The 25,605-nt window shown below is 41.8% G+C and overlaps 1 protein-coding gene across 1 annotated transcript in view; it reads left to right on the top strand.

Moving 5' to 3' along the window:
• LOC137636384 (uncharacterized) overlaps nucleotides 1-25,605 on the top strand; it is a 56,165-nt gene that overhangs the window by 26,230 nt on the left and 4,330 nt on the right. The window lies entirely within an intron of this gene.

Genomic DNA, 25,605 nt, shown 5'->3' with positions numbered 1-25,605 from the left:
ACCTAGACTGTATGAGACGTTCCTTAGCATCGTCGATTGCAGTCATAGACAATCTGATCTGCTTGGAGAGAGTTTCCCTACTCATGACTGGACCAACATGGTCTTGGGATTTTCGGGCTTTGACCTTTGTTAGGGAAGCGATTAAGGAAGTACCACTATCGGTCTTTTTAGGCCTCTTCGAGCGTTTGATGCTTGTTTTCTCCAGGCTCCCAGTGCATCTTGCAGCAGTGCTCTTAGCACAGGGCCTGCCTCTATTGCGAACTGGAGAGAGAACAGGGTTCCTCCCTGTTCTCATTTTGGGAATCTGATTGATTACCGGAGTCTCTTGACAGACCTTGCCATCTCCTTTTACCTTCCCAAAGGAAAGGAGACTTGGAGTGACAACAGGCTTCAATGGCTTTTCAGTCATTGGAACCTTTGAGCCGGAGAGAATCGAGACTTCTTGAAGTTTATCTTTCATCCACGGTGTCCCGGGGATTTGATCATTTCTTCGGATGTTCATAGACCAGCCACCTTGGGTGCTGCCCACCCCAGCCTCTTGTCCAGGAACATTGTTGCCTGAACCTTTCTAAGGCTTAAATATTGCATGACTGTGTCTGCCAATTTTATGAAGGCAGCTAGGATCCTGTCTAGTCTGACGAGTATCTTTTCTAGGAAGTGCGTTACTTTGTGTAACCTGAGTCCTAGATAGGAGGGGAAAGGGTGATTGACTGGAAGTTGCCGATAGACGACTTTCAGGTCTAGTAAGACTATAGGCACCCTTTTTTGCAGCGGGGTCCTTATGTTCAGGAGGATAAACATCCTGAACTCGTTGTTTTATTTGGACTTGTTGAGTGGCGATAAGTCCTGAATGACTGAATTTTCTTGAGTCCTTCTCGTAAACACACAACGGCCTTCCCTGGAATTCGGTGGACTAAAGTTTCCTTACCACCTGTATGCTCTAGAGCTCTCAGGTAAACTCCTCCAGGAGGGTTTTGGATTATCGGAGGAGTTGAGGAAATGGTGGTAGAGATATCTCCACCTCTCATCTTAGTCCCATCTTGATTAGGCAATGGACCCAAGGATCGAAGGTCCAGCAATCCTAAAGGAATCTCCCTCCTACTAGAAGCATTTCTATGCTTCGACTGATCAGTAGGAAAATCTTTTCGACCATCTGTCTGTGACATCTCGGTCACTACAACTGTGGATTGTTGTTGAACCGCTCTAAATGGATTTCCAGACCTCTCCATCTTCCTTTTAGGTTGGGGACCCACAACCTTAGAAGATTCTCTTTTTGAAACGATGCCCCACTTTTGGAGAAGTCCTACTTTCTCCGTGGAGGCGTTCTTAATCACTTTCTTGACTACCTCGTCTGGAAAGAGGTCTTTACCACAGATGTTGGAAGATATTAGCTTTCTTGTATCGTGTTTCGCTGTTGCGTTAGCTAACACAAACTCCCTACATGTTCTTCTAGCCTTTATAAAGGCATAAAGGTCTTTTACCAAAGTAGCCATATGTATTTTGGCTAAGACCTTGAGCATGTCTGGGGTATCTTGATGAGCCGAACAGAACTCTATGTAGTTTTGTAGAGATAAGGAGGCTGCAAGTCTCTCCTTTGTTTCTTGTTCATCCTGTAAGAGAAACTCAGATAATTTTGGAAGAATTTTCTTAAATTGTCGACTGGCGACATCCGCCTCAAGTCTTCCTACTGAAAGGTGAAATGGGCCTCCTTCCAGTTCTTCTCCTGTCTGGGAAATGCTAGTGACAGAGGCTCGCACTCCTTGAGTGTAGGACACGGTTTACCTGTCTTTATTGCCTCAGTGACATATTTGAAAGCCTTCTCCGTAAAGGGGAATGAAATTGAAACAGGAGTAAGAAAGGAAGAGTGCTTGTTACCTGGTGTGGATACCTTCGACACCGAGTAACCCGCCTTTTCTATGCTGCTTGATTGGATAGCCTGTGCTTTATCATTGTCGAGAATCATAACCTCCTTTGATTCCATTCCTTTTCCTGATGTTGGTTCATCCTTAAGTCTAATGAAACAGTTCGGGAAAGCGTCAAAGCTTGGCCAGAACTGGATTTTTTCCAAAGGAACAGCACCCATCTTCTCCTAGATGTAGAGTTTGCCGTTTAAAATCGGCATTAGCTCCACAAACCTCCAGGGATTGGTTGTGGAGCATGTCGGAAGGTCTTGATCTACGAGTCATTTGTACGACCCTTTAAGAGCGACAAGTGGAGCTTTACCAAGCTCTACCTTGCATTTCGCTTCCTGCTTTGTGCTCTGTTTGCACAAATTTTCTACTAGATTCTTGACTTGGGCCCATAACTGGTTCATTCCATCTAAAAGAGGGATAGAAGGCAGAGATATCGATGTCGTTGGCTCATGAGCCTGTTGAGATGGAAACAATTCCAACCTGATATTCTCCCCTTCTTCCCGTGGGCGCTTTTTGCCCTCCTTCCCGAAGGTTATCTGGCCAACGGGAAATGTACCTCGTGTCTGGGGTACCACTATTTCCTTTCTCGCTGTTAGAAATAGTAACATACGCATCTTGTCATTAGGCAGGTAAGGTCCCGGAGAGATTTTCTGAAAGCTTCTCACCCAGTTGCGTAGTTTGAAACGAGCTGCATCCCTAGTCTCTACTGACTTGTGATTCTTGAAACCTTCGGACAATAGGGCCCGACATACTTTGCAGGCCTGCGGGTTCCAATACTGCAGGTGTTCGGAAATAATATTGCATGGGGGCATGAAACCTGCATGCATTATGTCCGTAAAAACACTTACTCCTAGTTTTGCAGAAGACTGCAACACATGACATCTGGCGTTCCTCCTGTAAAGAAAGGAAAACAAAATGAGTATACGATTGATTATCTCACTGATAACCGATATATCAAAGGCCATATCTTAACAGAATAGCTTAGGATAGCAAGCTATAAAGGGATAGTAGGAGACATATTTGTGTATCCCTTGCAAGCAAATGCTGGTACCTCCCCTCAGTATTAAATGATAGGAATTTCCTTTTCGAAGGAATTCCAACTGAAAAAGGGGGTTTTCTAACCCCTAGGGATAGGGAAGTGTATACTTCACTGTCCCTTTCATACTAAATACTGTGGGGTACGGAAGACTGATTTCTCAATCAGCTTAACGAAGAAACACTATTCCTTCAATGTAAGAGCGGCTGCAGCATAAGCTCACGTGAGGATACCCAAGATATGTTAGAAATAGTTACTGTATAATCATACTGTAGTTTTCTATTTGCAGTATGCACTATATTGCAATATACTGGCTAATGTATAATTATATATAGTATGATCCAGCCAATGTGTTGCCTTTCTGGTAAGCAACTGACTGTACGGTCCAGCTGACATGATGCCAACTGGACTGGGGAAAGGAAAGACATATATTTGTATATATCCCACCCAACTTATTTGCTGTGACCCCCCCTTACAAAATTAAAACATAGAGTTTCCTAATCATGGAGACTCGAGGATAAGGGCTCTGCCCTTTAAGGGTTAGGAGTGTAATCTCCAGTCCTTAAAATTTTAATATTGCAGGGTAATCTGAAGATTGATTTCTAATCAGAATATTGAAGAATTAAATTCTTTCAATATGAGATTGGGTTCCACAAATTTTGGGTATGATTTTCAAATATATTGGAAAACACTACTAGCATAAAATATACAGAAGCTTTCTATTTGCAGTATATCCTATACTGCAAAAATACTAACTACCTGTATAAACATATACTGTAGTTCAGCCAGCGTGTCATCGGCATAGCTACCTAATGCTAGCACATCTAGCCTGCTAGCTAAAAGAAAGAGAGATAGCATGGAGAACAGGCTACCTAATACTGTATATATATATATATATATATATATATATATATATATATATATATATATATATATACAGTAAAAGGGATGTAAAAGTCTACTATTACTACCTTCTCCAGAAAGAAGGTTCAAATGAAAGGGGAGAATATTAAATTCAAGCTTCCATCCAGCTACAGTACAGTCGCCGGCAAGGATCTGTCTAAACCTTGCCGGCCGGCACCGCTGGCCAGTACTGCCGGCCGGAGTGCCTACCGGCAGTATCAGTACAGTCGGCGTGCTGCCGGTTGAGCAGGCACCATTCTTTGCCGGCCTGGTAGGCAGCACCCCGGCAGTAGCCACTGTTACTAGCTGTTCAAGAAAGAACTGAAGAACTTTTGTAAACAGAAGGCACTTCCCACTTACAGCCAACATGGCCGGCAGCTGCCCTGGTTGCCTGCCAGCAGTCACCATGACTGCCGGCCGGCAACAGCCATGACTGCCGGCCGGCAGTAGCCATGACTGCCGGCCGGCAGTAGCCATGACTGCCGGCCGGCAGTAGCCATGACTGCCGGCCAGCAGTAGTCTTTACTGCCGGTCGGCAGTAGTCTTTACTGCTGGCCGGCAACTAATATGGCTGGCAGCTCACAGCTGTCATTACTGCCGGCCAACAGATGTTAAGACTGCCGGCCGGCAGCTATCAACTGGTCGATCCCGGCAACCCACTGGCAACAGTAAGGTTGCTGGGATTCGCCAACATAAAGGGATTGAAGGGAAGGGAAAAGAGGGTCCTGTGAAAGGTACAGCAGTAGCCGGCCGTAGCCTGTCCTGCCACACCTAACAAACTCCGTTCCTGTATTAGAACTATCCCAGGTGGCTAAAGAATTCTATTCCTTAGCTTAGGGTAAGATTAATACGATTAAGAGGTTGGTAGGACCCTCGCCACCACCTCTAATGGTAAGGAAACGGGGTTGTAGTGCCAGTGTCCCCTAAGCATAGAAGAATTCTATTCCTCAGCCTAGGGTCCACTAACACAGGACTAGTCTGCTAGGTCACAGGAAGAAGGGTCATATCGTCCAGACCCTTCAGGAGTGGCCTAGGGAAGTCTAGCCTCCTATGTCAGTAGCCTAACGTAGCAATGAATTCTAATCTTGCCAGGTAGCTACTGACCACAGACTAAATACTCTGAGATTCTGGCTAAAACCCCAAAAACCTGCATCTGCGGTTACAGGGGAAGGGCAGAAAAAACCGTAGGAAAGTCATGCATGAATTAAAAATTCGAGGCCGACCCGCTAAGGTTGTAGCCTGAGGCTACAGTCAGAGGGAAGAGGGATTACCCTTAAATCTCCCTTTTTTGAGAGGTGTAAAGTTTCATCCAATTTAAAGAGATACCCATCTCTGCATAATTGAAATCACCATACACAAGGGTAACCGGGGAATGTCTAACATATAATAACACGCCTAGGTTAGGAACCTAGGCGAGATGAGATCTCGGTTACCTCACTCTCCGAGACAATAACTATACGATCGACATGGAAAGGAAAAATATGCACAATGTAAATATCTTTACAAGAATATATTGCCTAAATAGCTAACATAAATAAATAATTAATTAATGATATATGATGCTATTTAAAAACCGGGAAGTCGTTCTGCTAACCAAATAACATGCCCAACGAATGACAGCGCTCATAGCGCCTCCTGTACAAGCTAGCTCTAAACTCAATAAATTACTCAAATTTCACTGTGAAAAGGGACCTAAAAAATATTCATTGTAAAGACCCAATACTCAACTTTCCGAAGGCGAAAGAAGTTGGAGAATGCATAATAAATCCTTGAAAGTTGATCGAAAAGGTAGATCAACAGGGAACACCACTGAGTGAAATCGCTACAAAATTGGGAATGTCCGCCATCTTGGGAATGGCGCTGGGGTGGTGGTCAATAGTAGTACGGGAATGGGGGTTACCTTGTTACGGCCCCCTTCTATTCTTTTGCTACGTCCCCCTCGAAGCGTCAACGCTATTAGGGGTGCAGATTGCTATGTGGCGTGTCAAGAATGCGTCCTCTGACATTAGGCGATATCCTTGAGAAAATTTTAAGGATATTCGCTCCAGGAGTTAGAATTCTGAAACCTGAAGGTTAATTCTCTGGGAATATCACTGTAGTATATAATATATCCTCTTGAAGCTACCTTAGGAACTTCCATCAGGACGACATGGCTTGAGCCCATATATATATATATATATATATATATATATATATATATATATATATATATATATATATATATATATATATATATATATATATATATATATATATATATATATATATAAATTTATAGATTTATATATATATATATATATATGTATAAAATGTTGTAAGTTTCCTTTTTAGTGTTTGTGCTGTGTGTGTGATACATATACGACAGGTTTTTATGACACTTCCGCTAGGCCAGGACACTTCCTTTCGTGGGGAACGACCTCTCCCCCTTTGGTCCATTGGTCTTCCCGTCGGCATATAACCGCCTACTCGGCCGCCACCGGGGAATCGTTATCGTCCGAACCCTCCTCATTCAACTGTTGTCTTCGCCTTTTCCCTTTTCCTACGGGAAACGTGGATTACTGAGCGAAGGGAGTGTGACCTCTCAGAGATTGACAACGGTCATTCTCTTCTCAATGTCGTTTACCTTTCAACAACAGTGTACTAATGGGGGGAGCACCTTTCCCGTTCGCAATTATTTTACCGTTCACGGGTTAGGTTGCGTTTGCGATGGTTTTTCTCAATTATTTTAGCGAAATTATAATTGTTTATAATTTTAGTTTTTCAGCTTCTTCTCCGTGGGGAACACTTCCCTTCGGAGGATCAGTGATTCTCACTATTAGTGAATATTCTTAGCTGATTTAGATAATTGTAATTCTTGTTTTTATTACAGCTACTCGGCTCCCCCTTCTCCCGTGGATGTCAACTGGGGAAAGGAAGGCGCAATACTTATTCTATGTTGTTCCCCCGGTGGTCCTCTTCGGAGTTCCTCCCAAGGGAATTTTCTGTTACATAATTTATTTAATTTTCCTTAGTTAGCTATGCAGTTTTCTTCGTTCAACTAAGAGTGCCGACGAAGCAGAGCTGTTCTGTTCATGCCTGGGGAATCCGCTGTCACTGCCGTCCCTAAGAGGGCATCATCCCTTCTCTTAGAAGTACGCCCGTGACAACATAATCAGCACTTCAGATCATCTTAGATCGCTACTAGGAGGTTTGCCTCCAGGGGTTGGACAACTTTCCCTTCCGAGGGAAAGTTTCCTCCACAAGTGTGCGGTTGTTTCTCCCTTACGAGGGAGAACTTCCCACATCTTAATCACTTCATCGAATCTGACTGCTGTTGCTGCCGTCGCCTGGACTACTTTCCCCCCTTGCTGAGTCTCTCTTCCTTCAGGGGCAGAGCATAGTCTTAGGTAAGTCTCTCCTGCGAAGTGATCACCTCTCTCATTCGCGAGAGGGGCCACTCAGAGACTCCCCATCAGAGGATCGCTACTGCTGAAGGTCAGCTTGCTGATCCACCGGCCCTCATTGGCGTCATCGCTTCTTTCAGAAGTACGACCGTGGTAACACCTGATCAGCACTTCATCTTAGAGGAAAGGTTGTTTCCCCCTTCCGAGGGAGAACTGCCTGCATCTTAATCACTTCACAGACTCCGACTGCTGTTGCTGTCTTTGCCTAGACTAAACTCCCCCCTTGCTGAGTCTCTCTTCCTTCGTGGGCGGAGCACATTCTTCGGCAAATCTCTCCTGCAAAGTAATCACCTCTATCGTTCACGAGAGTTGCCACTTATAGAGACTCCTCTTCGAAGGAGCGCTACTGCTGAAGGTCAGCTTGCTGGTCCACTGGCCCTCATGGGCATCATCAGTTCCAGCTGCAGTTAGTCCTTGGACTTCGTTCCTGGACTCTTCTGTGGACCTTTCACGGTCGCCATCAATGGATGTTTGCCCTTCCAAAGGGCACATCCCAGTTCCTGGTCGTCCTGCCAGCTGACCTGCCGACCTACCAGTGCAAACTTACGAGCTCTTGCCCTTGCGCTACCAGCGCTCTCCAGTGTTTTCCTACGCACCCGCGCTCTCATGTGCACCAGCATTCTCATGCGCGCCAAACAATAGCGGGTTCATGCACCTGATCTTGCGCAAGCAATCACGCGCTTCTGCGCATTCTAGGGAGACTGCACAAAACCCTGCACAGTGCCTTACTGCGCGCCAACACTCACCTGCACTTTCAGATCCTGTATACTCCTGCTCGCTTGCGCTCTCAGATCCAGCGCTCGCCAATGTGCCCTCTTAATGAGAGAATGCCTTGATGAAGTCATTGAGCTTCAGCACGGCGTTTCATTCCCGTGCTGAATCTTGGTGACGGGCAAGAGGGCTCTCGAACTTGGGGAAATTGCTCCCCCAGTTCGAATCTAAATTTCTCTCTTTCATCTTTTTCTAACTCTTTATATGGCTTCAACCTTCTCCTAATATTATAAACTTACCTTCATGTTGCTGTCCCAACCCTATGAGTAAAATTTCCCATATGTATGTGTATATATTTACATATATATGTGTTTATTATTTTTTTTTCTCTTTTTATGGCATGGATGTTTCTACATCTATTATTGCCACTTGGGCGGATGTTTCTACATCTGGTATTGCTGCCTGCTTTGATGAATGGGAAAGGTGTCACGGTTGGGAGGTGTTTGTGCTCAAAGCTATATGTGAGAGTATTGGATGATCTCAGCCATCCCGAAGATGGTTTGGACCTTTTTGGCGGAACTATTCTCAAGTGTTGGGTCTTCGGAATCCAGGGGGATCCAACGCTTGGGGTAGGACTCTCGGCTTTTGGCCGGAAGCCCGTCATTACAGATATGGGGAGGATGATTCCATAGTTTCTTGGTCTCAGTCCTAACAGGCGGGTTCAGCTTACACCTGTGCCTCTATATCTGTTTTGATGCTATCCTTCGGGTAGGGTATGGAGTGGACCATCTGGGAAGTATACTCTCACTGTGCCGGTAGTGGAGAGTGTAAATCTCCTTCCCAACATGTGATGCCTTAATGTTCTCAAGCAGGTAAATCAAACTTCAAAAAATCACTCTTCTCTCTTCTTTTTTTATGATGGAATCTTGTGAAAATGACCCCACCTCCCCTGGATATGCTGACTCGCCCCCGGCACTGTTGACGACCTCTGGCAATTCATTTAAAGAAAACTCCGTTGACGACGTAGGAACTAAAAAGGACTATTCGTTAAACACTCGGAAAAAGGGTAATTTGGGCAACACAGGAAAACTGAAAGTCCTGCACGTTACCCAAATCCCTTTAGAAGCTAATTATGATGTGCTACATAAAATATTTGAGTGTTACGGATCAATAAAAGAAATTAGAATGAAACTTCAAGATGATAATTGGGAATCTTGGTTATCATTTAATTGTCACGAGGAAGCATTTAATGCAAGCTGTAACATTGTTGATATTAAAGTAGGTAATATGAATGTTAAGGGTGCTCTGTGTGATGGGGCACCTAAAGATCTGGATGTCTACAGACCAGCAGACTGGGCTGATAAAGATATAGAGGCAGATATACCATCCCAAAGAAAGCCAAAACCACCAATGTGGCTTCTTGCTCAATCTGTAGGAGGTACGGAAAATTATTTCAAGATATGCAAATTTCTTCAGAGGAAGGTAGGTACGATCGCACCTGGAGATATATCTCGATTTGGGAAGAAAAGTTTCTTGATAAAGGCCAAGTCATACACACAGTCTGTTATACTGTCTAATTTGAAGACAGTAAATGATGATATAAAATTGGACATCAAACCCCATCTAAACTTTAGCTATGGAAGGGGAGTGGTTTTTAATAGGGATCTGTATGAATTTACTGAAGAGGAGATATTGGCCATGTGTCCCCTATCAGTGTGGAAAGTACATAAAGTACCTGGAACATCAATGATTGTTCTTACTTTCCAGGATGCTGATGTACCTTTCCACATAGACATAGAAAACGAAAGGATCAGAGTTCAACCTTTTAAGCAGAAGCCACTGCAATGTTATAATTGCTTTAAATTTGGACATCCTTCCAAAGTTTGCAGTAATGAAAAAATTTGTAATACTTGCTCCAAAATTTATCATGGGGATTGTACACTTGAGGCAAGGTGCTTAAACTGCAACTCTAATCATAAATCTAATGATAGGAGCTGCCAGTTTTATAAGTTAGAAGAGGCTGCCCTCAATAAATCAATTATTGAACATGTAAGCGTGGGGCATGCCAAGAGATTATTAAATAAATCTAATACTTATGCAAAAACATTAAAAACAGGAGAAAAAGTTCCTCGGGAATCATCTCACCCACCTACTACTGTAGGTAGTTCTCGAAAAAGGAATTCACAATCTATTGATAAAGTGCTGCATAAGACAAGAACATCTCCTCCTAAAGATTTATCATTGAGTATCAACAAAAAGACATTGCCCACCACTATCAAACCTTTGTCCCCCATTACAAAGGATAGTACTAACCTCTCCCAGGCCATATCCTTGCCTGATTTAATGGAGATTCCACCTGACACCAAGTTATCAGGTGTACCTGTAGTGGGGAAGGTACAAAAACCTGGTAACTTGCAACCTATTAATCGTAAAAGAGAGAGACCTCCATCTCTCTCACCCCCTTCCATAAGAAATACTAGAATTATGACATCAAATAAATATGATGTTTTGTCTGTTGATGTTGGCGATCAACCAGAAGACAATTTAAATAAATCAGAAATTCAAGTTGAGGTCCACCATCCCCCTCAACAAATATATAAAAAAGATACAAAGAAAAACTCCAACGTAAAACCCAACATAACAAGACCATCTCTGAAGAAACCTACAAGTAATAATGTTAGATTAAAAACTGCTAATGGGAAGACCTCACCCAAGACGTCTTCCAGAAATAATCCATAGTTTTCTCCTCCATTTTGCAATGGAACTGTCAGGGTTTGAGGGCGAAATATGAAGAACTTAAGCTCCTAATTCATGAGCATTCCCCCATAATAGTATGTCTACAGGAAAGTATGCTTGATTCTAACACTCCTAGTCCTCGAGAGTATGTTAGCTATAGAACACCATATAATCAACAAGCAGGGAGCCATGGCGGAAGTCTCATGTACATTCGTCGAGATGTTCCCCAAATACCCATGTCTATACGTACAACCCTGCAGGCAGTTGTTGTACAAATTGATATAGGGAGAAAATATACAATATGCTCTCTGTACTTACCTCCAAATGATGATATTTTATATGATGATTTAGTATAAGTTATTCAACAACTCCCTCAACCTTTTCTCTTACTGGGAGATATGAATGGTAGACATCCTTTATGGGGTGATGTTTTGGCCAACACAAGGGGCAATATTATCTCATCAATTGTGGAGAATGAGGATGTGGGGCTCCTTAATACAGGAGAGCCCACGCACTTCCATGTTCAGACAGGTACTTTGTCATGCATTGACCTTTCAATTGCAAGCTCTAACTGCCTTCTTGATTTTGATTGGAGGACATTAGATGATTGGCATACTAGTGATCATGCACCAATCATTATAAACACCAACAAGGGTCCACCTTTGCAAAGATCGCCACGTTGGAATCTAGACAAGGCAGACTGGGTTAAATTTTCTGAGCTAAGTGAAATTGAAGGGAGAGCAGGACAGTTTGAAAGTATTGATGATGCCATAGACCTGCTGAATGGAACTCTTCATACAGCAGGAGTCAATTCAATTCCCAAAACAACAGGATTATTCAAACGACGACCAGTCCCGTGGTGGTCTTCAGAACTAACTGCACTCCACAGAGCCACAAGAAGATCTCTAACACGATTGCGTAGACTCCGAACTGATGAGAATTTAATAATGTACAAGAAATGTAGAGCACAGTTCCGTCGTGCCATGAAAGAAGCAAGGCGCCAGTCATGGATGTCTTTTGTTTCCTCTATTAACAGTAGAACACCACCATCTTCTGTGTGGAGGAAAGTAAAAAAGATAGCTGGCAAATTCACCCCCAACCCACCACCAGTGTTGAAGGTGAATGGCCAGTATGTAACTGAAGCAAATGAAGTTAGCAATGCCCTGGCTAATCATTTTTCAAATGTATCCAGCAAGTGTGAAGGAGCCCCTGGTCACCAGTATAGGAGCACTGAAGAAAAGAAAATTTTAAATTTTGCAACAAGAAGGGAAGAGTCGTATAATTCTCCTTTCACTGAAAGAGAATTTGATTCCGCACTTGCTCATTGCAACGATACAGCCCCTGGACCCGATGGAATTCCATATGCAATGATTAAACATGTACATTTTAATACAAAGCTATTTATTTTAAGCATTATTAATAGAATATGGCATGATCATAGCTACCCAAGTGTTTGGGAACTAGCCATTATTTTAGCCTTTTTAAAACCCGGTAAAGACAAGTTTTTAGCAGCAAACTATCGTCCTATTGCATTGACATCTTGTTTATGTAAAATCATGGAGAAGATGGTCAATGCAAGGCTGATATGGTACCTTGAAAAGAAAGGTATTTTATCACCGATTCAATGTGGATTCCGAAAAATGCACTCAACGACTGATGTGTTGATACGACTTGAGTCATCTATTTGTGAAGCCTTTGCTTCCAAACAGCACCATGTTACAGTATTTTTTGACCTTGAAAAGGCATATGATACCACATGGAGATATGGTATTCTTAAAACCATTCATGAATTGGGATTGAGAGGAGAGCTGCCACTATTTATTCAGGCATTTCTTTCACATAGAGTTTTTCAAGTGAGAGTGGGGGAAACTCTATCAGAGAGTAAGTGCCAGGAAGAAGGAGTTCCTCAGGGTAGTGTGCTGAGTGTAACCCTTTTTGCACTAGCAATTAATGGGATATCCTCAGCCATTCCCCAGGATGTTCTCTCAACACTATTTGTGGATGATCTCTCAATATCATTTGCTGGCACTAGAATGGCAATGGTTGAGAGAAAAATCCAACTCTCTATTGATAAAATTATCCAGTGGGCTGACATGAATGGATTTAAGTTCTCGACAAGTAAAACTACCATTGTCCATTTTTGTCGTATCCGGGGAGTACATCCAGACCCGGATATATACATTAAAGGTCAACGGATACCATGTGTATCGGAAACCAAATTTTTAGGTTTGATATTTGACTGTAGGCTTACATGGGTTTCTCACCTAAAAGCGCTAAAAGCTAAATGTGTTGAAGCTCTGAATATCTTAAAAGTATTGTCCCATACATCATGGGGGGCAGACCGCAATACTATTTTAAAATTATACAAGGCCTTGATTTTTTCCAAAATTAGTTATGGTTGTGAGGTATATTCTTCAGCCACCCCAAGCCGGTTAAAAATATTAGACTCTATACATCATGCAGGTATTAGATTATCTACTGGAGCTTTTAAAACCTCGCCTATCCCAAGTCTCCTTGTTGATGCTGGAGAGTTACCTCTAGACCTTTACCGAATGTCTTCCATTCTTCGGTATTGGTTTAGAATGCAAAGACTCCCTAGCTCTCTAGCCTTTCAGACTGCAAGCCTTGTAAGACACGCATCATACTTTGAGTTGCACCCAAAATTTCCTCAACCTTATGGCTTTCGGGTGAAACGATTTTTAAATAGTCTGGATATAATTAGAAATAAGGTACTTCCATTCAAGTTATCATCAACGCCTCCATGGAAATTACCTGACATATCTTTTTGTAAATACTTTATTGGAGTTAAGAAGAATATGACTGACTTAGAATCCAGGTCTCTTTTTATGGAACATGTCGAAGAACATAGGGGATCGACTTTTATATATACTGATGGCTCCAAATCTGATGCTGGCGTTGGATTTGGAGTACATAGTAATGATTTTAATTGTAGAGGTGCACTTCCTCTAACAGCTTCCATATTTACTGCCGAACTGTATGGCATATTAACCGCTATTGAGAAAATAGCTTTGGAAAAGGAGGGTAATTTTACAATTTTTAGTGATGCAAGGAGTGTTCTTCAAGCTTTAGAAGTTTTTAATTCTAGTAACCCTCTAGTTTTAAAGATTTTAGAATGGCTTTTTATTATTGGACGGAAAGGTATAACTGTTCGATTTTGTTGGGTTCCAGCACATGTAGGTGTGTCTGGGAATGAGAAGGCAGATTTACTGGCGAAGAATGCGGCATCCGAGTTGCTACCAAGGAGGTATCCCATTCCATGTAACGATCTCCTACCTTACATCAAGAAATTGGTTTGTGATAAATGGCAACAGCACTGGGACAGTCAAGACGGCAATAAAATGAGGGAAGTAACAAATATCATATCACCTTGGAGGTATAACATGATTCCCCGAAAATGGGAGACGACTCTTTGTCGTCTCCGTATTGGTCACACACGGTTGACACACGAGTTTCTGCTGAAGGGCCAACACCAACCGTACTGCGAGGACTGCTTAGTACCTTTAACAGTGAGGCATTTGTTGACCGAATGCCCTAATTTTACTAACTTAAGAAATAGATATCTGTTTGAGGCTCTAGGTGAGGATGGCAGGTTTATCCTTGCCAAGATTCTTGGACATGATGTGTCTTACTATGCGAGCGGAATTTTTAGATTTATTTCAGAAGCAGGTCTTCTGAAAACTCTATAACTATTTTGATGACTTCTTAATTTTTATGGTTTTAATCGAATTCTCTTTTAATTTTCATATACAGTAAATGGTATCGGCGTCAATGACCTTAGATGTCAGGATGCCAGAAAACATTCAATCAATCAATCAATCGCCAATGTGCCAACTCTTCACAAAGAGCCTGCGATCTTTTGCGCTCTCCTGCGCTTTCAGACCAGCGCTCTCCTGCGCAGTTGCAGTCTCAGATCTAATGCGCCAGCTCTTGCCAAAGAGCCAGCGCTCACCTGCTCACCAGCACTTGCCTGCTCTCCAGCACTCTTTTGTGCATTCACCGAAAACTGCGCTTCAGCAGAAACTGAGCACTACTGTGTGCCATTGCTCCAATACTCCTGCACAATCGTGCAATATGCAAAAAGAATAAAACCTTTTGGACAGGTCACCATTGCCCCATTCCTCTCCCCGCAAACGCATAACATGGCCATCGGGAAAAGAGGAAAGAGGCTTCACAGAAGGATTCAAGATCCCGAAGATTCCATCTTCAAAGGGTAATCAAAACGAGGAATCCTTGGTCCTTGTCTCTTCTGAAGTTTTTTCTTGACAGTACCACCGTCAGCAAATAAGAAAGCATCAACAGACTAATCGCTAGATCACTTTTTGCTGATGGCTAGTTCACTGTTTGCTGCTAGTTCACTGTTTGCTGATCGCTAGCTCGCCGATCACCAGATCACCAATGGCTAGCTGAGCTCTGATCATTGACCTCTAGTCCCTCCAATGACTAACGACCTCCGATTGCCAGAGTGCCGATCACCGATTACTAGTCAATAACCAGTCATCAGTTGCTGATCACTAGATCACTGATGGGCAGCTCATCTTTTTTCAATCACCGAACTCAGCTCGCTGATCTCTGACCAGCCCACCGTCTGCTTACTGATCTCTGACCAACCGGGAGGGACCATAGTCAGCTTGCTGATCTCTAACTCACCGATCACTGGTCCGCGATCGATCACTGATTATCAATGGCTTACCATCACCAACTGACTATCATGAAACCATTTTGCTGTCTCTCAGGGCTCTCAAAGTAGATTACCAACTCATTATTGCCAACCTACCTTGACTGACTGACCAGACAGCCTTTCTCTGCCTGTCAGTTACCATCTTCGGTTCACAGACCGCCGATTCACCGATCATCGACAATTTTCCAGCAGTTCGTCACTCGGACTTACTAGTCAACCTCTGCCCGTAGTTCCCTAGATCAGAAGGTATACAATACACTTCTCTCTACTGGCCGTTCACCATCACACCAATCCACTAAAGTGATCGGCAAACGATCGACAACCCTCATCAGCGGCTTGCCGACAGGGGACTACTTGTGAGCACTCTCCAACTGCACAGTAACCACGATACCCAACCGTTAAGCATTGATTAACAATCCCATCAGGGCTCATGGTAGGGTTAAGCTTTGCCTTCCTTCTATCAGTTAAAGGAATTCTCTCAGGGAAGAATCCTTACACAGGGTATTGCATCCGATCCTTTATGCCACGAGTTGAGACCCCAGCGTCAACAATCTCCCATGCAAAAGGATCCGCAAGGAGCTGTCCCTTTACGTCGATGTCCACTCCATGTTGGAGTTCGAACAAGGGCTAAGACCTCAGGTCTTCATTTGCACACTGGACCTTAAAGACACATACGTCCAGGCCCAAACCATCCATCTAGGAGGGATTGAAGATTCAGTCTAGATAAACAAGAAACACCAGTTAGGGCACTGTGCTTCGGTCTTTCCACTACACCCATCCTGGTCTCACAGGATCTGCTTCTGTCTCCTCCGTTTCTGGATGATTGACTGACCTTAGCAGACTCGGTGGCAACCTTGCACTAGCACCGGAACTTCTGAAGTCTTTTTTACCAAGATCCAGTGATCGAGGTAAACCTGCGGAAGTCTTCCCTAACTTCCCTCTCAGAAGACTGGTGTATCTGGGAATGATTCTAAACATCAATCTCCACAAAACTTTCTCAAAACGAGAAGAACTTCCAGCACAGAGTGACTTAAGTCCAATTGGAATGAGGCCCTTGATCCCCCAAACATTCTGACCCCCATGGGACCAGATGTTTGGACGAACCTCAAGGGATGGGTGTCAGTCGAGAATCTACGGAATGGTATAACCTTCTCATCCTTCCCCACCCCTCGGACTTGATGCTGTGCTTAGAACACATCAAAAGAACAGAGGAGGGACCACAGTGCTGCACCACATGACCTCAGCCCTCTGGACAGAGTCCAAAATCACCTTCACTCAAATCTCTTTAAGAGATGAAGGCCAACTCTCCGGTCCTTCAACAGCCTCATCGGTTCCTAACGGACCACTCGCTGATGTGATGGGTCACAACATCACACACCACATAAAGGCTCACAACGACAAGCAAGAAGGAACTTGCCCGTAGCCTCTTCCCATCTAACAGTATAAACACTAAGATGTGCCAAAGTCCGTTCGGTGCCACTATCACCCCGCTTCATTCCAGACTAGAGGAATGTGCTCGCCGACAATCTGTGCACAGCATCTCAGATAAGGTATACCGAATGGTCTTTGGATCACCTTGTAGCCGACAAAGTCCCGACTTTACGGGGTCCTTAGCTAGGGATCTGTTCGCAACACCCCTGAACCTCAGGCTGCCATTGCTCCCCAGCCCTAGACCCCAAGGCTCTATAGCAAGAAACAGGCCAACAACGGTGGGCACAATAATGGCGTTTACGTCTCGTCCTTGCTTTATTTGGAGAAGGGCACTCAGGAAGGCTAGAGCATCGGTCAGCCTCTCAAGGACTCTCATAGCTCCGCTATGGCATTACACAGAACGGTTTCCAAACCTCCTGCAGCTCCTGATAGAGTCTCCAAGAGAACCCTTTCCACATCACAGACAACCACACTTTGACACCTACCACAAGCTATAGCTTTTCTATGATTGTATGTCTGGAGACTACTCAGTACCTCCTCTCTCACAGAGGCTTTTTGCAATAAATTGCGAAAAGGTTGTCTAGATACCTGAGGAATACCTCAGCATCAGTCTACCAGGCAGTATAATATCTTTTGTGGTTGGTGTCATGGGAAAATGTCTCTCTCCACTCGATGCCTCTATTCCAGCAATAGAGGAATCCTCGAGTATATGCAAGAGGAAATGACCCCCCTTTTCAGTTTTAACAGGTAAAGACGATCACTCAAACTTGAGCCTCCACCTTCAAACTGAAAGGAAGGATGAAGGAACATCCTCTAATCGCTAGACCTTTCCTAACTCATACGGACTTACAACTTGCCTTTCCCCTGTCGGAATTGAGACCTTCCTCTCGGAACATGGTTCAAATTCTCCGGTCTCTTAAGAGACCTTATTTTCCTCTTCACCAGGCAACAAAATTTCACCTGGTTTAAGATGACACTGTTCCTACACGCTCTGACAGCAGCCATACGAGTCGAGGAACTTCATGGTCTCTCTTTCGACCTTTCGACATTGCCCATTAATGAGAAGGGCGAAAGGCAACGTTTAGTTTCGTCCCTGATCATGTCGCCAGACACAGTCTCCAGAGGTGACGGATCCTACACAAGTCTCCAATCGGTAACAGACGATCCAGATCATCCGTTACTATACCCAGGGTAAGGTATGAGATTCTACCTTAAGAGAATGGCAACAGCCCCCCTGGGTCCCTTCTTTTGTCATCAGCCCTGGGAGAGACTAAAGAAGGATCACCAAAACATCATCCCTGCTGGATTCACAGAGTCACCAATTATGCCCTGAATCTAGAACGACATGACGACTTACGATATCAGGGGCATAGCTATGCCCCTGGTCCTTATAAGCAGATTACTCTGTGATGCAGGTTTTATAAGAAAGGGTGTGAATGCTCCAGGTGACTTTCACAACCTTTCACTTGCAAGACGTGACCCACAGGAGCTCGATACGATCTCTATCGGTCCTCGTGTGCCTGCACTCTTCGTTAGCACAGGAAGGACCAAGAGAAGGGTCACCAGGAGCACCATATTAGCATGGATTCGCAAGGTCATAGTCCATGCACGGAATCCAGACCCTCCTCCTTCACGTCACCCCAGACCTCATGATGTCAGCGGCATAGCTACGTCCCTGGCATTCAAGTGAAACTTCTTAGTGACGCAAGTTCTTCAAGCTGGGGCATGGAAATGTCAAACTACGTTCACATCCCACTACCTGCAAGACGTGACCCACAGGAGACTCGATACGTTTTCTATTGGTCCTGTGGTGGCTGCACAACAGCTGGTTTAAATCCTTAAGCTCCATATTGGCAAGTAGCAAAAGGTTGAGGGCATTGTTACCCAGTTTTAGTCTGCGTGAATGAAAAGGTTTGACTGGCTCTTATTCATTTCTTCATCCTCCCCTCTCTTGGGGAAAGCAGCATCCTGGGTTCTCTGCATAAGCTGACCTCAAACCACTGCAGGTAAACCATGCTCCCTTGTGTGCCTAGTATTAAAACTAATACTGTTCCGTCCCCATACCCTAGTGAGGTGGTATTAGGAAAGTAATGGTTACAGCAATTTTTCCTTCCAAAGACTAAGGAATAACTTTACCCGGACGGTCACACTTCTATATATCTCAACATACAGCTTGTGTAGGCCGCGGACCTTGTATGCAAGGTTTTAGCGAGGTACAGGGACTCATTGTTGAGCACTGACATACTCAGATAAGGATCCCCCGGGTAAAGCCAAAAGCCAGATTGGCAGGGACGTCCACCCTTCCTAATGGGTAAGTCACCCCAAATATATAGTGTGGTTTGTATTCCAGTTACAGAACAAATGACAAATTCCTAGATGATATGTATTTTTCCTAACGATACAAACCCTAGCTATTTATACAAACTTGACCACCAGCGCTATCCCCCTTGAAGTCCTACCTCCAAGCAAAGTGAACTAAATCACAGGTGTGAGCGGTAGTGGTAGATAGCCCCCCACCCCCAATACTAGCGGTGTGGGTAGTTAACCCTCGCTAAATTTTAATGGCTCGTCATTTCAGCTCTGCCGAAAGTAATACCCCTAGTAAATAGCTAAAGTTTGTATCGTTAGGAAAAATACAATTTATCTACGAATTTGTCATATAATTTCTGTTAGTGTGATAATCTTTTCATAAGAATTTTGCTCTTTGTTATGTCTAAGAGTTTCAACTTGTTGTCACCACGTGGTTGAAAACAAAAAGAGCAAGGGAAGCAATTTGGAGAGATTATCAAATTAAAGGAGTATATTCTTAGACCGTTAAAATCTGGGTGAATGGCTTATTAGCTGACCCTTTTCTCCTTTTCTTGACTTGCCCATAGCAGCTGTCGTTACTTACAATAACGACATGGGAAATCAATTGTTATTGAATATCTATGTTCATATTGTATATGGAAAATGTTCTTTTATGTTACATTGCGTTAAGTGGAAATGTGCAGGTTTCTGTACAAATGAAGGTTTTGTTTATATTTAATTGTAATAAGCATTGTTACCAAGGAATATTGTCTTGTGAATAGTTGTATAAGTGGTTAACAATGCGATGTAAGTTGTTTGAATAGTTTCGTTCGGTTTGCGTTGAATAGTTGGTTTCGTTCGTTTGTTGTTTTCTTTTGTCGTGAGCGGACGAAGCGGAAGTCATGACTTTGGGAGAGAGAGCGAACGCATTATTTTTACGACAAAGGCAACAGAGCTAACGGCGGGTAGTTGCTGCCTGTCACTTCTCAACGTATGTAGTGTAGTCTTCAGTGGACTTAATCAGGATGAAGAGAATTTCATTTGATTAACGAAGCCATTCCTTCCCAGCATTTAATGAAGTGGATGAATTAGTCAACCGAAGTTTGGATGAGTATCATATAATATTTAGTTACCTTGGATGGGATAATTCGCTAGGGATATGCATATCTGTGCGTGGGATTCCGTGACTGGGTAAAATCAAATATTTATATGTGGTATCGTGGTTTACCCGTGCCTATTGCAATCCGAACTCGGTAAGAACTTCATATGAAACCAAGTAAGTAATAATTGGGGCAAAAGCTCAATAGAATATAGTTTGACCATTTATCTTTGTAACACAACGCAATGAATTCCTAATGTAGAGAAAGGGTCTTGAGTTCTCTTAACAAATCTGGTAATTAGTAATTTTGTGAATGACTGAAGTCATTATATGTTGTTGCTTGTTTGACCCTAATAAGTAACGATAGAGGCTGACCCTTTTCTCCTTTTTTTGGCTCACCCAAAGCGGCCAAGCCAGGTGTGTTTTATAAATGACCCAAGAGAACTGGCAACCCTGCAAATGGGCTCCGAGTTCGCTCCTATAATGGTTTGACTATAGTACTTTTTATTTACATAATTATGTTTCTTAGTAATCCTGCATCTTTATCTTGATTTTGCTCAGATTTTTGTTGCCTGTGTTAAGATCTAATTGATTTATTGATCTGATTTAAGTTTAATACTGTTTAGTGAAACCATATATGTCGTAATTACATAAGGAAAGCCTCCCCCACCTTAGCAGTTGCAGAATTGTGGTGACGATAGTCTAAATAAGCTAAAAAGAATTCCTTTTAAATACTCACTCAAGAACAGCAATTATACTTAATATATAAAATGCACTTCAGCAGAGGATGTATTGTACTGTAATAATAATTTAATACTGTGGATTTAATTGCTGTATAATCTCTCTCTCTCTCTCTCTCTCTCTCTCTCTCTCTCTCTCTCTCTCTCTCTCTCTCTCTCTCTCTCTCTCTCTCTCTCTCTCAAAAAGGAAAGTCTATCTTTATGTGGTTCTAGAATGAGAGATAGTTAGAATTTCTATAAAACATATTTGATATGATAGCTCTCTTATTCAAGAAATAACTGAAGAAGTTATGAATGGTAGAATGCCACTTTCTCAAAAAAGATAAGTATTTAACCATATGGTCCTACCAGTATTCACTTATGCATCAGAAACTTGGAGCCCTACTAAAGCCTGAGAACAAAGAGCCATGGAAAGAACAATGATGGTAATAATATTAAGAGGCAGAAAAAGAACAATATGGATACAAGAGCAAACTAAAGTATAGGATATTCTAACATGTAAGAAAACAAAATGGACATGGTCAGGTCATATAGTGAGAATGACGGATAGTATATGGATATTAAGAATAAGAGAATGGATCCGTATTCATTGCAAATGAGCCAGGGGAAGGAGGAGAAGATGATGGATTGATGAACTAAAAATATTTATTGGTACAGACTGGTATAGAAAGACTATAAGCAGATGGGAGTAGAGGGATGTGTCCGAAACCTTTTTCCTGTAGTACACTAATTATGGCTTATGATGATAATATATACTGCATATACACATGCATATATATATGGTATGTTCATTTTATTTTGTATTGCTAAACTAAACTCATCAATTTTTTCACTTAAAATTAGTTTTTCTCTTTCTTTCCGTAGATCTAGACAAATTTTGCTTTTCACTATTCTATGGTCACCTGACTTTCAACTTTTTTTAACACTTACATCTTTTAACTAAATTAACTTTTCCCATTTTTTAGGAAAAAAATCACTTAAGACCTTTTCAGTTCTGTGAATCCCTCAAACTCTTATCTGGATGTACCCTTAAAAAGAGGCTACACTCTTTGGGCAGGGCAATTTCTTCAATTTCACCATTTTGGCCAAAAAGAGAATATTTTGGCTTTCCACTGTTATTCTGACTTCGGAAGTCTCAAGCAAACTGGTCTAAAAGGATATGCCCAGCTTTGTAAATTGCCTCTGCTAAGGTACTCAAAGCAGACTTTTACGGTATCAGAACAACCTCTTTCAATGTTAGCTGGGGACACGACGTAAGGGACAGATGTTTGAACCTCCTTTGGAAATCTGGAAATGCCGAAAGGTTCTCAAATTTGATATCAAATGGATACTTTACCAGACCCTGATAATGCTGTAGTTGTAATATCAGTAAATGCTGTAGGTTCTGATGTTATTGGTGGGACAGTTGTTTTGGTAACTATAGTAGCCATAGGCCTGACTATAGTTGTTGGATCAAGTGCAGCTCTGTTCTCCTATGCGGATAGATATTCAACTCCACCCCAAAGGTGCATCTGTCACAGGATGGCCAAGGGTTTCCCACTAAGTCCCCCTCTTCTGTATCCATGGCAGATGCACCCACTGCTGCTATTTCACCTCTCACCACCAAGCCTTCAATACTTGGGATGGAAGAAAGAGTTTTTACTGGATCATTCTTAGGAAGCTAATAACTCAAATGCCCAGCCACAGTCAAATAAACGGAATTCACTTGATGTGTATCACGCATTCATAAATACACATGCACAGCCATTTTGAAAGGTTTTTAATATTGATTAAAGATATAATAACCCCTAAAATCAGAAATGAATACGAATTGATAATTGATAATAAGAAATAGAAATATTAATAAATTAACTGATACCTTACCTTTGAGGAGAGTTGTGGCTGGTATTCAGGAGGAAGAGGAGGAGGAGGAGAAGGAAGAGTTACCACTTTATTGAGGGAAGAATCTTCCTCCATGAGGACTTTGGGAGTTCCCTCTCGTGAATGGTGTTCACTATTAATAACTGAATCATTTAATTTATACTTTATAAAAACTTGTTTGTTCTTTTTTACATTCCTGCATTCAATTTTGACAAGGAACCAATCTAAAGGCAACTGCTTTTTCTTTTTCTTTGAAATGCCATGGAAAGGGGTTCACTTTGTCAATGATTCAAAGGTATAAAAGTGTCTTTCTTGGTCTCAGGGTAATCTCAAGTTTTCACCAGGATGGTGGCCCTATCTATGTAGGCTAGTATCCTATGACTTGGGGTCTTTCATACTTGACAACTGGCTGTTTTTTTTTTTTTTTTTTTTTTTTTTTTTTGGTGTGTTGTAAAGGATGCAGATTAAGCAAGTATCGTAGCTCAGATTTCTAAAGAAGTTTAGATTTATACAGTAGTTGTGTAAAGGTATCTGAAGAGGGCAATAGAACTCCCTTTTCAGATTTTACGTTATTAACAGTTCAAAGAATAAAGTCTCTGGCAAGTCAGTTATTTAGAGACTTTGATGGACCATGTTTTTAGGGGAAATTTATTTCTGATAGATGCCTTATCATAAACCTTTTCAATTTCATCTCAGTCTAAATTGGAGCAAGAATTTTTGACTTAATGCAACCTTGGTTCCAGTGAAGAAAAACAGGATTTGACTCCCAAGTTATTGGGCTGATCTGAATTGGCTTTTTCTAGGGAATTTCCTCTATGAAGATCTTGAGCCTCTCGCTGTTTACAGAGCCTTCCCATAAAGTATAGGGAAAGCTCCAAATTGTTCACATCTGCCAGAGACATGGGGGCTGTGGGTATCATCTTTTAATTCCATTGACTAGAATTTATAGTGATATTCAAGACCCTCAGGTTCAGAAAACACTGGTAGTAGTATGCCCAGGCTCCAAGAAAGCATTTACACACATCCAGAAACAAGGGGAGGCACTTTCTAATCCATATACTAGATAGGAGGAAGATTATTTTAGTGTGAGCAAAGTTAAGAGGAGCAGGTCTCCTCCTTCTCGTGAAGGCTGTGTCCGCCCGTACGGTCGGACCAACACAGACATGTTTACACTCATTGAACAAAGGTATAGCTGTTTTGTTCATGAATTTTTACACCTTTCCACCTGTCGATATGATTCGGTAGGTGGTAGATATATTCAGAATTTTGGTAAACAGCTGAAAGCTGCATTTTAGTGACCAAGGGTATGGTACATAGTTCTGTAGCCTGTTCTTGAGGTGTAAGGGGGTCGTCATGGAATCAATCCTTCCAGACATAATTTTTAATCATTGTCAAAATCCATGCAAGCTGGATCCTACCAAATGGAGTTTTATCCAACATATCCATGAAAATAAAGGACTCTCAAGTTGTTAGGTTAATTATTTTCTTAAGTTTGGACCTAATGTTATAGCCTTCAATGAGTTCCTGCTTTAAACCTCTGAAAATATTTTGTTTAATATTACATAGTAAATTTTTTTTCTGTTGTGCTTTGCATCAGAAAAATAGTTAGTGAACTATAAGCACCTCTTTTAAGGTATTCCTGAATAATCATAAGTGAATGTCATCCCTTTCGCATGATTTCAGAGCTGAAACGAATTTTAGGCTAAAGGTTTACAACAATTTCCTCATTTCCATAATGAGAGACACTCAGTTTTATATGGACTACTGTATTCTGCAGATATTAAGGTTGCCATTTAATCAAGGGATATCTTTCCTTGACTAGTAAGACCCGTTCAATATTTTGAGGATTCCACAGACATTAAGGGTAATGAGCCTAATTTGTTTTGTGATGCTATACACACAACATCGTCTGAGAATGCAATTTCATTCAATTTTATTCTTTTGTCACCAAGCTCAATAACAATTTGGTACAAATCCTATGGGAGATTTGAAAACTAGGCTTCATGATATTAGAAATGCAGTTTTATTTGCATGTGGAGGTTTTTAGCAACACCTTGATGGTGATTTAAATCTGTATTCACTGAACATTGCTATGTTTATGGGTCTTTGGAACCTACAGTATATAGCTGATGGTGTTAGGATTGACAGAATAATGAATTTAAATGATTAGTTTAGTAAAATTACACTTAGGTTGCATTTTTTTTTCTTTTAAATTATATATGTAGCATAGTAATTAAGTTATTTTTTATTATGTTAATGAGGAATTGGGTGTTTTAGTAATTTTTAAAATATATGGAGTTTAAAGTACCTAGAAGCCTAAACTAAAGGTAAATTTAAGATATTGCTTATTTGATTATAAAAACTAAATGCCATATCTCTTTCCTTTACTCGCCATGCACCACCTGTAAAGTGTGGTAGTCAGCAATATGGACATCATGTCAGGTTCATAGAGATAAATAGAATTTTGATGATAAAATTTCTCATTTCTATACTCATGTATAGATGTCCACCCTTCTTCCCACTGATTAGTTAGGTCAAGAGAATAGGTATTTTGACTTTGAGACTGAGGAAGTTATCCATCATGTGCAACATGTTATTGTTAGACGCTGATCTCATTGCTTTACTAGAGGGAGGAAACGTAACAGGAAATCTAATTTTTGGAGTAACGCTAATATTCTAAGCTTTCAGAGACGAAAGTAACATAAATAAATCAAGTGAGTATAGAAATAAATATTAAAGAAATAT

This window comes from Palaemon carinicauda, unplaced genomic scaffold, assembly GCF_036898095.1.
Source record: "Palaemon carinicauda isolate YSFRI2023 unplaced genomic scaffold, ASM3689809v2 scaffold284, whole genome shotgun sequence".
Lineage (NCBI taxonomy): Eukaryota > Metazoa > Arthropoda > Malacostraca > Decapoda > Palaemonidae > Palaemon > Palaemon carinicauda.
This window is presented reverse-complemented; position numbering and strand designations above follow the sequence as displayed.